This window comes from Heptranchias perlo, chromosome 4 (assembly GCF_035084215.1).
Source record: "Heptranchias perlo isolate sHepPer1 chromosome 4, sHepPer1.hap1, whole genome shotgun sequence".
NCBI classification, from domain to species: domain Eukaryota; kingdom Metazoa; phylum Chordata; class Chondrichthyes; order Hexanchiformes; family Hexanchidae; genus Heptranchias; species Heptranchias perlo.
This window is the reverse complement of record NC_090328.1, coordinates 55,222,614-55,239,206: the sequence shown is the minus strand read 5'-3', so window position 1 is coordinate 55,239,206 and position 16,593 is coordinate 55,222,614.

The window sequence follows — 16,593 nt, the reverse complement described above, 5'->3', positions numbered from 1 at the left end:
GTTAATGATTATATAATCATTCTCCTCTGTTAAAATATATAAGGTTGCTGAAACTACACTGCTCTGTAATTTTTAACTTTAATAATTGCTATTTGGATTTTCAAGATGGTAAGCCAAATCTTCTAGAGAGGAGAAAGCTGCTTCTAGTTCAACTTTCAATATCTGTGGCTGTTTGGAACTCTATGTGTTGCAACAATAATATAAATAAATGTTATCAGTTCTGGCATGCAGCCTTATCATTAACAGTTGGTAACAAGGACATCCTCTCCCTTCAAATATTACACAAACTGCTGATTTTAAAATGAGTCATGCCTGTGAGTCATGCACTTTAGACTAACACCAACAGATTATTATAATTTATATTTTTTGAGAAATTTCTGAGATAGTTCTGGAGATTAAGTACAAAAGGAAAATAATCCCAGCACTCACATTTTAATAAATATGCACTGATTGTTAAATTAGACAAATGCATTCAGCAAACAGTACCCCCTCACATACACATGCTAGTGGAATATAAACAGTTTTAGTACAATGAAAGGAGAAGGACATCCTGTGGGGAGTATCTTCAGTACAAAGTAATCTCCGATCTATCTGCTTGCATATTTGTATATTTCAAAATTACTTTCCAGTAAGTGAAATCCTTCAGTTATTCATTTCTACTTCCATGTGGACTTGTACTTCAGGACTTCACTCACACCACGATTTATTCTAGCGACACATATTAATTGGTGAAGCCCATGTGCATCCCTAAGTGTTCCAATTACTTACATGAAAATTAACACTTAAGACTGGCCTATAGGCCAATCTAAGGTTGCCTGAGCCATGAATAGTTATTACTAGCTATGTACTTCAATAATACCCAGCTGGAAATAACTCAAGTGCTGCTGGACTAGCCTGCAGGTCAGTCTGAAGTACTGACTTCCACTTTACTGATTGGAACTACTCCAAGATCAGTCAGCCTAACATCAGTAGTAGAGAAAATCTTCAAGAGCTCTTTGAGGATGTTACATGTTTTTCTTTGAAGAAAAGGCCACAGTGCCCAGCATGGTTTTAAAAGGAAAAAATAGAGTCAATGCACTTCAAAAGTACTACATTATGTGAAACACTATGAGATCTTTATATTTGATAAATAGCTTTATAAGTACATGCATTGCTTTTTTAAAAAAACAGGCCACGTCTTTTTTCAAAGCAATAGACCATGCCTCACAAATTAAAAAGAGCTGGATAAATATCTGTTTAGCAAAGGGATGTAGGGTTATAAGGATAAATGTAGACAGACATATGAAATACTTTATGCACTGCGATTGTTCCTAAGCTGCTGGGACCATAATGTCATGATAAGGAAAACAACCAGACAAAGACTGAATAATGTAGGTTGTAAGGTTAAATAGATGTTTTGGAGTTTTTCTTGATTTACTTTTGAGGAAATTTTGCAGAATCTGACTTTAGCAGATTAAATGGGTGGGGCAGACCCCGTGATGGAGCGTATTGTACATAGTTTGTGAAAGGAGCTGGCCTGTTAAGCCGATTTATTTTGTTCCTTTTTTATGTTCTATGAATTTGATTGATTTATTTTTGAGAAGGCAACAGTGAGTGAAAAAGGCTAGCAAGTAGATATAATTGGATTTTCCGAAGACAGCTTCAAGATTTTTAATGGAGAATTTAATGCTTAGTGTAAGTACTACCAATAGTAATTACTTACCCATAGATTATTACCCTTTTGAGTGTTATATATAAAGATTAATATTCTTTATGGAGTCCTGTGTGTTCTGATTAAGGGATGTTCAGAACAAGCAGCTCAGATTTCACTCCTTACTTGAGAGATTTATATGCTGGTACAGAAAATTTTACAAGAACATGAAACTGACTGAATTTGCCATAATGGACAGATGGCTGTTGAGAGACCAGGGCTGCCCTTTGCAGCCATGGCTGATGACCCCAGTCAAAAGTCTCCACACAGCAGCAAAGTGTAGATACTTTACTGATGCCCTTTACTGATTCACAGCTAAAAGGGCCATCTCCTCAAAACTCTGACAGCTATTTCAGCAAAGCTGGCCAACCACCTGTCCTAGTTCTCTGCCAGTGGTTGACCTGAAGCAGAACACATTTATGAAGATCTGAAATAAAGACAGAAAATGCTGGAAATACTCAGCAAGTCAGGCAGCATCTGTGGAGAAAGAAACAGTTAACGTTTCAGGTCGATGACCCTTTGTCAGAACTAGGAGAAGTTACATAAGAACATAAGAACATAAGAAATTGGAGCAGGAGTAGGCCAATCGGCCCCTCGAGCCTGCTCCGCCATTCAATAAGATCATGGCTGATCTGATCCCAACCACAAATCTAAAGAACACAAGAAGTAGGAGCAGGACCCGGCCACACAGCCCCTGGGCCCTCTCCGCCACCCACAGGGCATTGACCGATTCGAACTCAGCCTCATGTCCAATTTCCTGCCCGCTCCCCATAACCCCTAATTCCCTTTACTTCTAGAAAACTGTCTATTTCTGTTTTAAATTTATCTAATGATGTAGCTTCCACAGCTTCCTGGGGCAGCAAATTCCACAGACCTACCACCCTCTGAGTGAAGAAGTTTCTCCTCATCTCAGTTTTGAAAGAGCAGCCCCTTATTCTAAGATTATGCCCCCTAGTTCTAGTTTCACCCATCTTTGGGAACATCCTTACCGCATCCACCCGATCAAGCCCCTTCACAATCTTATATGTTTCAATAAGATCGCCTCTCATTCTTCTGAACTCCAATGAGTAGAGTCCCAATCTACTCAACCTCTCCTCATATGTCCGCCCCCTCATCCCCGGGATTAACCGAGTGAACCTTCTTTGTACTGCCTCGAGAGCAAGTATATCTTTTCTTAAGTATGGACACCAAAACTGGATGCAGTATTCCAGGTGCGGTCTCACCAATACCTTATATAACTGCAGCAATACCTCCCTGTTTTTATATTCTTAAAGTTGAAGATTAAACAGTTTAAAAGCAAGTACAGAGCCAGGGAAAGGTTGGGGGGGTGGAGAGGGGAGGGGAGGAAAGGACAAAAGGGAAGGTCTTTGATAGGGTGGAGGGCAGGAGTGATTAAATGACAAAAGGGATGATGGTGCAAGGCAAGGAGGGTGGTAATGGGACAAGTAAAGAAACAAAAGATGGGTCTAGAGGAGCTGTAAATGGCAACAGCAGAACCATTAGCAACACCTGCTGTCCGAAAAAATGGGAGCAATAGTTATGATCTGAAGTTATTGAAATCAATGTTCAGTACAGAAGGTTGTAAAGTTCCTAATCGAAAGATGAGGTGCTGTTCCTCGTTCTTACATTGAGCTTCTTTGGAACAGTGTAATAGGCTGAGGACAGAGAGGTCAGAGTGGGAGTGAAATGGGGAATTAAAATGGCAAGCGACCGGCAGGTCAGGGTCATGCTTGCGGACAGAGCGGAGGTGTTCAGCAAAGCGATCATCCAATCTGCGTTTGGTCTCCCCAATGTAGAGGAGACCACATTTGAATAGTAAATACAGTATATTAAATTGAAAGTAGTTCAAGTAAATTGGTGATTCACCTGGAAGGAGTGTTATGAAGATCTTATCACCTTCCTGAACACCTTTAACACCAATCCTATGTCCTGACAATCTCCCTCCCTGTAGTATACCTTATCACCTTAGCTTACATGACATTTTTCCTGACAGTACTCTTTTGCAGCTGACCCTCCGTGAAGTGCTACGTGCACAGTGTTGTCCCTCATTGCAAATATAGCATGTGGCTTCTATTGAATGAAGGGGTAACAAAAATCTTTAGTTTGTGGCTGCCCTTTTAAATCCAATTACTGTACATAAGCAGTTAAAAAAGTGACTGCAGTTCAGATTCCTGTGCCTAGCTTATTTTGATGCATGTGTTGTAAGGTCAGTCCAATCTGTCTTTCGAGCTGTAGGCTTGAACGGAGGTGCCATGCTGACTTCGAACAAACACAGATTCTGTGATTTGTCAAGTTAACAGCCAATTATTTTGAATCTAACTGCCAGTTATAAAAAATCCAAACAAGCCAAGGTGAATTATGTGGCTGGATCTGTTCATTAAGCTGAGTTGAGTTATCAGAAGACAATTGAACTGATAGGAAACTTTGTAACAAATGTTAAGGTGAAAGATAAGATAACTCTTAGGCAGATAGAACTGTAAGAAAGAAAACAATTACGTTTGTAAAAGTTACCTATAAAAGAATAACTTAGGGGTGAATTTGCTCAAAGCTTCTCCTGCTACTCTGCCATACCTTCAGTGGAAACACGTAAATGAAGTTTCTGAAGTTATGACAGCGCAGCAGGGCAGGCCCCGAGGAAATTCACCGCCTTAGTATTGGATAGTAACTTTCATTAGTTTGTCTCCATGGGGAGTTAGATAAAAGACTTCCTACTATAAATACACAACTGTATTACATCATTGTTAGATTATTTGCTTGTTCATTGTTTGTTTAATAAAATTTATTTGATATCTTAAACTAAAAAGATGAGGTCTGATGGGATGCTCTATCACTTTCGAAGACTGACGTGAGGCTTTATGAAGGCATAAGGTAATGTACTACCTAAATTACCACAAGATTTTCTGTTGGTTTCCCTGGGTGCATTACCAACAGCTTACGTAGATCTCAACATAGGTACAATTACTTAAGTATGAGGGGCGAGTTGGCAAAGGTAGAATGGAAAATTAGGTTAAAAGATATGATGGTAGATAAGCAATGGCGAACATTTAAAGAAATAATTCATAATTCTCAACGAATATACATTACCTTGAGGAATAAAAACTCCATGGGAAAAGTGATCAAACCCTGGCTAATTAGAGAAGATAAAGATAGTATTAGATTAAAACAAGAGGCTTACAATGTTGCCAAAAAGAGTCGTAAACCTGAGGATTGGAAGGGTTTTGGAAATCAGCCAAGGATGACCAAGAAATTGATAAAGAGGGATAAAATTGAATACGAGAGTAAACCAGCAAGAAATATAAAAACAGATTGTAAGAGCTTCTACAACTATGTAAAAAGGAAGAGATTAGTGAAAATAAACATGGGTCCCTCAGAGGCTGAAACAGGAGAAATTATAATGGGGAATAAGGAAATGGCAGAGACGTTAAACAAATATTTTGTATCTGTCTTCACAGTAGAAGACATAAAAAAAATACCAGAAATAGTGGGGAACCAAGGGTCTAATGAGATTGAGGAACTTAAAGTAATTAAGATTAGTAAAAAAAAGTACTGGAGAAATTATTGGGACTAAATGCCGACAAATCCCCTGGACCTGATGGTCTACATCCTATGGTTTTAAAAGAGGTGGCTGCAGAGATAGTGGATATATTGGTTTTGATCTTCTAGAATTCTCTAGACTCTAGAACAGTCCCCGTGGATTGAAAGGTAGCAAATGTAACTCCGCTATTCAAGAAGTGAGGGAGAGAGAAAACAGGGAACTATAGGCCAGTTAGCCTGACATCAGTAATAGGGAAAATGCTAGAATCTATTATGAAGGACATAGTAACAGGGCACTTAGAAAATCATAATATGATTAGGCAGAGTCAACACGGTTTTATGAAAGGGAAATCTATTAGAATTTTTTGAGGATGTAACTAGCAGGGTAGATAAGGGGGAACCAGTGAATGTAATATATTTGGATTTGCAAAAGGCATTCGATAAGATGCCACACAAGAGCTTGTTACACAAGATTAGGGGTCATGGAATTGGGGATAATATATTAGCATGGATTGAAGATTGTTTAACGGACAGAAAACAGAGAGTAGGAATAAAGGGGTCATTTTCGGGTTGGCAGGTTGTAACTAGCGGGGTGTCGCAAGGATCAGTGCTTGGGCCTTAGCTCTTTACAATATATTTCAATCATTTAGATGAGGGGACCCAGTGTAATGTAACCAAGTTTGCTGACGATACAAAGCTGGGTGGGAAAGTAAGGTGTAAGGTGGACACAAAGGGCCTGATTTTAGCAGGCCTGCGGGTTTCCGGGGGGTTGGGTTTCGGGTGCGTGGCCTCCGCGCCCGGTGAAATTAGTGGGTTGCCCGCGCGATTGTAGCAGGCAATGCACTAATTGGAATCACTTACCTGCTCCTCCGGGGTCCGCGCTGCTGGTCTGCGCGTCGGGCGGGCTGCGCATGCGCAGTACGATCTGTCAGCTGGAGGCTCTCTAGTTAAAGGGGCAGTCCTCCACTGACAGATGCTGCAACCAATGGAACAAATTACAGCATGGAGCAGCCCAGGGGGAAGGCTGCTCCCAGTTTAATGATGCCTCACCCCAGGTATCATCAGATGGGGTGAGGAGGAGGGGGAGGACAGAGATCTTCCACCCGGCGGGCGGGAGGAAGCGGCCTGCCTCTGCCACCAAGAAGGCCTGGCTCGAGGTGGCAGAGGGGGTCACCTGCACCACCAACATATCGCCCACCTGCATACAGTGCAGGAGGCACTCCAATGACCTCAGTAGGTCAGCCACAGTGAGAACATGTAGTCTTTCCCCTACACTCCATCTGCCACAACACTGCCCCCACCCCACATCTCCTTCGGCACCGCCAACACTACTCTGTCACATCACCCCTCATACCCACTCAAACCTCATCCTCATCTTACCTGCACCTACTCACCTCGCCAGTACTCACCCGCCACTAACACGCAACCCAATCCTCATACAATCTCATGGCTCTATCCCATACTCACCCTCTCATGCATCTCTCTCACGGCCAGCCTCACTCAACCTGCCACCACCTGTGCTGCAGCCACAGGGCATGCATCGCATATGTGCAGTAGGCAGCGTACGGCAAACGTGTCGTGAGCATGAAGGGGATGCACAAGGGTGTCTGAGGGTTTGCCATGGGTGTTACCTATATTGAATTTCAGAGCAACAAACATCACACATTATATTGGCACCACCACTGCCTTGTCTCCGCGAATCCTGTCTGTTGTGTCCAATAATGCCCGCTCCTGGGTATCACTATGAGGACCCACCACTGATGCCACCCATTGTGTTACTGCAGAGTAGGTGCAGGTGTATTTGCAGGGCTCTTCCGCGCAGACGACTGAGAGACATCGGCGGTGTACCCGGCTGCACCCTGGAAGGATGCGGGGGAGAAGTTGTGGAGGGCAGTGGTGACTTTGGCAGCGACAGGTAAGCAGATGGTGCTGGGGCCAGCCAGGAGCAGCTCGGCATGAAAGAGCCTGCAGATCTCCACGACGACATGTCGAGTGAATCTGCGCCTCCGTGTGCACTGCTGCTCAGAGAGGTCCGGGGAGCTGCGCCTCGGTCTGTGAACCCTGTGGCGAGAGTAGTGCCCTCTGCGACGCGTCTCTCTCTGCGGTAGCCCTCCCTCCTGCTGTGCAGGTGGATGTGTCACAGCACTCTGTTGTGGAGCTCCACGTGTCAGAGGTGGACGGCGTGGATGGCGAGGCTGGTGATGCTGTTCGCCCTCCGAGGGGGTCATGACTGCAGCTACGGCGGCCCCCATCCGCAATATGTACATCTGAGGGGGTCCGCAAGGTAGGCACATGTCTCCGGACCCCGGGGTGAGTGTGCAGGTTGGTGACTTTGACCGTCCGGAGGGGGGTGGTGGAGGCCACACTTTGTCCCAAGTGACAGAGCGGCCTCCTGCAATGGGTGAGGGTCTCCCCACCCCACCTCTCAAATGGACCTTTGCAGCTGCCACAGGCTGACGGCTGCAACACGTCCAGTTCAACTAGGACTGTTTCCCCCAGTGTGTGAAACAGTCCCATGTTTCCCCAAAATCACACACAGTCCCTTAATCAGGTCAGTTAATGACCTGAACAAGCGAAATAAATAACCTCAAGTGGCATCCCGCTGGCTTTAATTGCCTGCGAGATTCCCACCAGTGGGGGCCACGCACGCACCCCCGCACGTCATCGGGGAACCCGGAAGTGGGCGGGATCGTGGCGCGATCCGGTCACGTGACTGGATATCGGGATTTTCGGGGCCCCCCCGCTGGAAACCAACAGGAAACCCGACGGTAAAATCGAGCCCAAAGAGTCTGCAAAAGGATATAGAAAGGTTAAGTGAATGGGCGAGAAGGTGGCAGATGGAGTATAATGTGAGGAAATGTGAAATTATCCACTTTGGTAGGAAGAATAGAAAAGCAGAATATTTTTTAAAAGGTGAGAAATGTTGGTAGTCAGAGGGATTTGGGTGTCCTTGTACATGAATCACAGAAAGTTAACATGCAGGTATAACAAGCAACTAGGAAGGCAAATGGTATGTTAGCCTTTATTGCAAGGGGGTTGGAGTATAAGAGTAAGGAGGTCTTGCTGCAATTATATAGGGCTCTGGTAAGACCACACCCGGAGTACTGTGGATAGTTTTGGTCTCCTTACCTAAGGAAGGATATGCTTGCCTTAGAGGAGATGCAACAAAGTTTCACTAGATTGATTCCTGGGATGAGAGGGTTGTCCTATGAGGAGAGATTGAGTAAAATAGGCCTATACTCTCTGGAATGAATGGTGGTCACATTGAAACGTATAAAATTCTTAGGGGGCTTGTTAGGATAGATGGTGAGAGGTTGTTTCCCCTGGCTGGAGAGTCTAGAACTAGAGGGCATAGTCTCAAGATAAGGGGTCGGCCATTTAGAACCGAAATGAGGAAAAATGTCTTCACTCAGAGGGTTGTGAATCTTTGGAATTCTCGACTCCAGAGGGCCGTGGATGCTGAGTCGTTGAGTATATTCAAGACTGAGATCGATAGATTTTTGGACACTATGGGAATCAAGGGATAAGGGGATCGGGTGGGAAAGTGGAGTTGAGGTAGAAGACCAGCCATGATCTTATTGAATGGCGGAGCAGGCTCGAGGGGCTGTATGACCTACTCCTGTTCCTATTTCTTATGTTCTTATGTTCAAGGCAAAGGCAGATACACTCGAAGGCATGGTAAGTTTGCACTCATCATGAGAGTGATCTCAGATACGTGAGACAAAATAATCCCTCTTTAAAAAACATTCAAATATGTAATAGGAGGAATGTTGCAAAAAGTTGTTAATTCTCTGTGTATGCTTTGCAGATTTTCTGCTTCAGGGTATGGCAGATGAACATTTATATTTGATCCATGACTTGTATGAAGGAAATGCACTACCATAGTTAGTGATTTAAATAGAGACCGTGTCATCATTTAAGAATAGGTTAGATAGGTTGTTGAAGGTAAGGGGGAATAAAGCAATATGGGGACGGGGCAGGCACATTAGATTAGGACTTGTGTGAAGGATAAATACTAACATGGACTAGTTGGGCTGAACGGCCTGTTTTCATGTTGTAATTCTATGCAAAGAGTATACAAGTGTACAAAGGTCTTGGTACTTCTGGTGCCGCTCAACTTTTCCTTGTTTGTTCCTGGGTACAGCAGACCTCGGAAACTCAATTAATTCACTTAATGACCTCCATCCGTGCAGCTTGCACATGGGATTTTACAGGTGGGTACCCTTAGACACCAAAGAGGGCCAACCTACTTTGCTGCACATCCTGCATCAACATCCCTGAAGAGTCATTATTGAGTCTTTGATGCTTTCCTCATTGTGTACATCATGCTTCAAAATCTGTTTTTCCCTTCAGACAAACAATTGCAGGCCAGTCCCCTTTAAAAGCGAGCAGCAGCCCTGTAAGACTTTCTTGCTCACCCACTTTTGTGACTTGTGACCAACCTCCTTCCAATACTTGCACATGTTTTCTATGCATAGAGAGTCTATTGAAATGAAGGGGAGGGCCTGCATGACAGAAATTCAGTGAGGTCAGTCCTCCCAACTGCTGATGGGATGTGCGACCTTGCCATTTGGAAAATCCGGTTAAGATTTCAAAGTTGGGGATTTTCATGTACAAATGTCTCAATATAGAAAGGCCCATACATGAAAATAGTGCAACATTATTCAATTAAATATTTCAGTTTTTTACAATTACAAAAGTGTACAATTTAACTTCTTAAAAGCAGCATTTTGCTGGTATCTGGGAAAATAGCAAACATATTTCAATTAAAACGCACCAACAGAGCTGCAAGTATTTTGTTACTAAGGTCACTACTTACTGTGGGAAGAACAGAACTTTTAAAGATTTTTGTCTTGCTGGTTCAAATATCTAATATTTTTTTAAAAAAAGTATTAGCAACTGAGTTCAAAATGGAAGAGTGAGCCTGCGAGAAAAATACAGAATTCTTTTGACCATGCATTAGTTAAGATAAAAATTTTTTTGATTAGGGTATGAATTGAATGGCATATGGATCTTGGCCAATATGCACTTAACATCTTATTAGCGTTCCATGGGATTACTTCATGGTATTGTGATTTGATATTGTAAATGTCTAAATTATCCTTAGATCATGACTTGTTGTCTATATAGTCTTCAAGGGAATAAAAACGTATTAGTAGATCCCTCATGACATTGCACATGATAAGTTGGAGAATATGTTCTCACTACTTCCTGGTTCTGTTGTCTTCATGTTGCTATTACTCTCTCTTGTCTCTTCTTGGTTTTTCCCTTTCTTCTCTTCTGCTTCTCTCTATCTTCTTCTTTCCTTTAGAGTAGGAGGTGGTGAATGGCATGGTGTGGTGAAGAAATGAGCCACCAACAGCTGCTGGCTGCATATGGGGTTGGTGTTATGATGTAAATGTGGCCCTCAGTGCCTACCTTCTAATCCCCTACTCCCATCACTCATACTTCCCCCACCCCCTGCTCTCATCCCCACTCCTCAACTTCCTACCACCTCCTCACTCCCATCACTACACCTACTTCTTCCCCTCTGAACCACCTGTTCAACCCCTGTACCCTCCCCTCCCCCTTGCTCTGCTGTCACTCACCTAACACTTAACTCTCCATCCACCCCCCCAATCCTACTTGTCCCCCACAAGAAGGGGCAGGATGATGAGGCCAGAGGCCCCCTCAACTTCCGTCTGATTCCCTCTTCTCTTCCTTTTTTGTCTCCCTCATAGAGGATTTGTTTGCTTTAAAAATTCAATTAGAATCAGGAAAGATGCTCTGTCTGTCTTTCTCCATCAGTGTCTGTCTATCTCACAGGTATGAGGCATCAGAAGATTTACCTTTTCTAAGGGTCAACAAAACAAACTCAAGAAAATTAGATCGCTTCAAAATTCAACTTTTTTTTGTTTTGAAAATTTAACTAACCAATTAGTGTGAGGAAAATTCATTGCCATTCCAGTGGACTCCCACCATAACTTCAGCAGGAATCTGAAGGAACAATTAGAAACTAAGCTGGGATCCAGATACACTGGGTCCCAGGTCTTGGCCTTGTGCCCAAGTTTCTGCAATGGCCGTGTGCTGACGGAGCCTGTGTCCAACCTTTACGAGGCCATCATCGTAAGAGGGCAGGGGTGAGTTGGTGCAGATATGCTTGGTCAAACCAGCTGTACCTGCTGGCTCACTGGTGAAAGCTGGGCCCACTTGGTATTTTTATTATTATAATGATTTTATGGTGCACTCTTTGTAAAGGAGCCATGGGGCAGCTACATGATATTTCCGGAGGTGGGGAGGGGGGGGGCAGCCATTCTCCCCCTGTCCAGGACTCCACTTGGACTTACAGCCTCTTCAGTTGGCAGACCATGCATGTGACCAGGCCCAACCATGGCATTTAAATCATGAGATCATCCCTTGTCCCCACAAATTTTGGTAGGGGCAGCATTTGGAGAGCCAGGGCAGGCACATCTCAGCATCTATGCCAGCATGTGCTGCTGTATGGATTGTTGGAGGGTCTCTAGCTCTCAACTTAATTTGCTTTCTGAAATTTATAGAAAACAAAAACTATAACAGGCATGTAGTCATTAAACTGTCATTTTTTCTCACTCCCTCACACACATACACAGAGCACCCCTCAATTGAAAGTATAAACTTTACCTGAATAAAGATTTTGAAATTTGTCCTCCATCTTTTCTTCAAATAATTTTGATAAACAATTGACCAAAAACTGCTAGGAACTAAAGAAAAATATTCCACAAGTTCAGCTGCCTGAATGGTTCTGATGCATCCTGGGAAATTAGATATACCACACATTCTTAGACAGCACAATCCAAATTCAGCTCACAGCTTATAGTTCTGGTCAAAAACATCAAATCTAAGCATAAGCTTTTGGGAGAGGCTGAAGCCTTCAAGAAAAACCTCAATGAAGACACAAAGAACAATTCAGTGGATAAATGTAAATGTTATTGTGAAATATGTAATTTTAAAATAGTTTATATTGTTTAAATGCTTATTTAGGACATTAGAAATTTCAGTGACTGAGAAAAGTTTGTGGGGGGAACTGGGTAGAATTCCAGAGATCAGGTGAAAACTGGGTAGAAAGTTTTAGAGGGCAGTGGCTGAACAAACAGCCACTAATGCCGGGGCAGAGAGAGTAAGAGGAGCAGAGGGTGCATGCGGTGGAACGTAGACCAGGAGGATATCACTAAGATAGTATGAGGTGAGACTATGGACATATTTGAAGACAAAGATGAAAATGTTGAAATTGATTTGTTGGAGTATAGGAAACCACTGGAGGTTGGAGAGGACAGGAGTGGGACTAAGTGCAGGTGAATGCATGGGTTACTGCATTTTGAATGAATTGAAGCTTGGAAAGTTGAAGCAGAAAGGGATGCTAGAAGTAAGTTAGAGAAGTCAAGCCTTTAGGTGATGAAGGTACAGACTATGATTTCAGCATTAGAAGGTAAGATATAGGGATGAAGGTGAGGAATGTTGTGGAGGTGGATGAAAATGGTTTTGATAATGGAACAGATGTGAGGAAGGATGCTGAGCTCAGGGTCGAGCACTATACCCTGGTTCTGCACTTCCTGGCACAGAGGTGAGGTGCTGATGCAAACTGAAGAAAATGGCCTAATTTTGACAACATTCAGCTGGAGGAAGTCTTAGCTCATTCGTGTCTTGATATGAGACAGGCATTTTGAATGAGGGAACAACCTTTGGGTCAGTGGAGGAAGCAGTAGGGTAGAATTGGGCATCATCAGCATACATGTGGAAGTTGATATCATGCTAATGTCCCCAAGGAGTAGCACATAGATAATGAAGAGGATGAATAAGTGGCTCATTTGATTCAACCAAAGAAACTGTTTCATTCCAACAAACTGTGTCGACCTGAAAGCGAGATTTGCTGTACTGTTCAACTTTAGCATTTGAACAGAGTAAATTAATCCTTGGTGGAGTTTATTCTAGTTCTTTTGGACAAATAATGTGCTGTTTAATATTTTATTTATATTCAATTTGCTACTCAGAAGTGGACTAATGTTGTGGTATTTTCAACCTTCTGGATTGACAGGAGATGTAGTGGGCATCATATGTGATCTCTAGTAAGCAATTTACCATGATTGGGGTTAATTATTAGACCTGGGCTACATTAACTCAGTGCAGCAGTGAGGGAAAAATGCAAGTTTCAGGTTGTAGGAGACACTGTCTATGGAAACTATTATTAAGCAAGAGAAATATTTCGGAAAAAGCCATAACCATAACACTTACAAACTAAGAATTATGTTTAGAACTTTCATCATCTTAATCTATTTTTCAGAAGGAAACTTTTAAAGAAAAAAATCCTTGCAAGACTATGTCCTCCAATAACCCTGCCAGAAGTTTCATGTTAGTACAGATCACAGCAGGAACTGCTCGTTATTTTTTGTCCCCTGCTATCAAAACTAAACTATAATTTTCCCTCACAGCAAGACTTGTACTTGGCAGGATTCAATGCTTACTTGCCTTAGCCCCCTAACATTTACTTCAGTTTTTATATATGTGACTTCATCATACATAAAGGGGTTTAGCCCATCATGAGTGGGTTTAATTTATATCTATATAACAGAGCATATACACCACATGGACTTGATATACTTATAGTACGTCAATATTTTGTTGAAAGACACTGCAGGGCACTTTATTTTCATTGCAGATATTAGGATTCCAATCTGCCTACTTTCTAAAATAAAAAGTCTTCCTACCATACTTTTTCTGTATACATTTTTTAATCTGACCTACAGTAACCTGAGTTGGTATAAATGCTGTACTGGTCTCCTATCCCAGATACTTTGCCATGACCTTAAATGAACACAATTTGGAGGTAGAGGTTAACCTAAATAAGCTTTTCTATTTATTTTTAATATAAAAACAAACAAAAAATGTTGTAAGTCTAAATTTAAAAGTGGATAGTTACTTGAAATAGATTTTTTTAGTTACATCAAGAAAATTACATGATGTGAAACCAATTTGTATACAACAGCTGCAAGATGGAGTTTGTGCTCTCATTTTTAAACAGCAAGTCTTCATGAAAAAACATTTGGCAAATCTTATTTTGATTGTAAATGGAGAAAAGCCAGAAGAGTTGTCATCATTTTCATCATAATCAGATCCACATAACTGCCAAAACAATTCATTTTGACATAGTATGTGATAATGCTGTGTTTTTAAATAAAGGCTTGACAGAAACTATTTATTTTTCTGGCTAAATTTTTAATTAAAAAAATTTAACATGCAGCAGCTGTGCTACTGATTGGGGCTGTTATCTTTGTGTCAACCTTTATGTAACCTTAATACACCCAACCACATTGGTCCAAAACAACGAACGTGGAAAGATGGCAGCTTACACCAACTTAACATCAGGCTGCAAAGATAGTCTTCTGATTTCCAACTGTTAAAAATCTTCAGACAGTTATGCAACAGCAAGTTTCTTTATTTAACACCCAAGTGGAATGCTGCAATTTCCAATAAACACCATCTTAACTTACAACTGCTAGTTAGCTAAAACATCCAATCGAAAGCTAGTTAGAATTATTCAGATCTACTGCTTCAAAAAGACACTTTCTGTATGCTAACAAATGCAAATGAATGTCACACCAATAATCTGTTGGCAGTAAAGAAGTAAAAAGGAATAAACTAGCGAGAAACATAAAAACGGACTGTAAAAGCTTCTAAAGGTGTGTAAAAAGGAAAAGACTGGTGAAGGCAAATGTGGGTCCCTTACAGACAGAGATGGAAGAATTTATAATGGGGAATAAGAAAATGGCAGAGAAATTAAATGAATAGTTTGTGTCTGTCTTCACGGAAGAAGACACAAAAAACCTCCCAAAAAAACTAGAGAACCAAGGGTCTGGCGAGAATGAAGACCTGAAATAAATTAGTATTAGTAAAAAAAAATAGTACTCGAGAAAATAATGGGACTGAAAGTCGATAAATCCCAAGGACCTGATGATCTACATCCCAGGGTTTTGAAAGAGGTGGCTGTAGAGATAGTGGATGCATTGGTTGTCATCTTCCAAAGTTCTATAGATTCTGGAATGGGTCCTGCAGATTGGAGGGTAGCAAATGTAACCCCACTATCTAAGAAAGGAGGGAGAGAGAAAACAGGGAACTGCAGACCTGTTAGCCTGACATCAGTAGAAGGGAAAATGCTAGAATCTATTATAAAGGATGTGAAAACAGGACACTTAGGAAATAATATTAGGATTTGGCAGAGTCAACATGGATTAATGAAAGGGAAATCATGTTTGACAATCCTATTGGAGTTCTTTGAGGATGTAACTAGTAGAATAGGTAAGGGGGAACCAGTGGATGTGGTGTATTTGGATTTTCAGAAGGTTTTTGATAAGGTCCAAACATAGGAGATTGGTGAACAAAGTTAGAGCACATGGAATTGGGGGTAATATACTGGCATGGATTGAGAATTGATTAACAGACAGAGAGTATGAATAAACGGGTCTTTTTCAGGTTGGCACACTGCGACTAGTGGGGTACCGCAGGGATTGCTGCTTGGGCCCCAGGTAGTCACAATCTATATCAATGATTTGGATGAGGGGACCAAATGTAATATTTCCAAGTTTGCGGATGACACAAAACTAGGTGGGAATGTGAGTTGTGAGGAGGATGCAAAGAGGCTTCAAGGGGATACAGACAGACTAAGTGGGCAAGGACATGGAGATGGAATATAATGTGGAAAAATGTGAAGTTATCCACTTTGGTAGGAAAAACAGAAATGCAGAATATTTTTTAAATGGTAAGAGATTGGGAAATGTTGATGTTCAAAGGGACCTGGGTGTCCTTGTAAATGAGTCACTGAAAGCTAACATGCAGGTGCAGTAAGCAATTAGGAAAGCAAATGGTATGTTGGCCTTTATTGTACAGGAGTAGATATTTTACTGCAATTATATAGGACCTTGGTGAGACCGCACCTGGAGTATTGTATACAATTTTGGTCTCCTTACCTAAGAAAGGATATACTTGCCATAGTTCAACGAAGGTTCACCAGGCTGATTCCTGGGATGGCGGGATTATCGTATGAGGAGAGATTGAGTACACTAGGCCTGTATTCTCTAGAGTTTAGAAGAATGAGAGGTGATCTCATTGAAACATACAAAATTCTTACAGGGCTCGACAGGGTAGATGCAAGGAGGATGTTTCCCCTGGCTGGGGAGTCCAGAACCAGGGGACAGAGTCTCAGAATAAGGGGTAGGCCATTTAGGACTGAGATGAAGAGAAATTTCTTCACTCAGATTGTGGTGAATCTTTGGAATTTTCTACCCCAGAGATTTGTGGATGCTCAGTCATTGAGTACATTCAAAACAGAGATTGATAGATTTCTCGATATTAAAGGCATC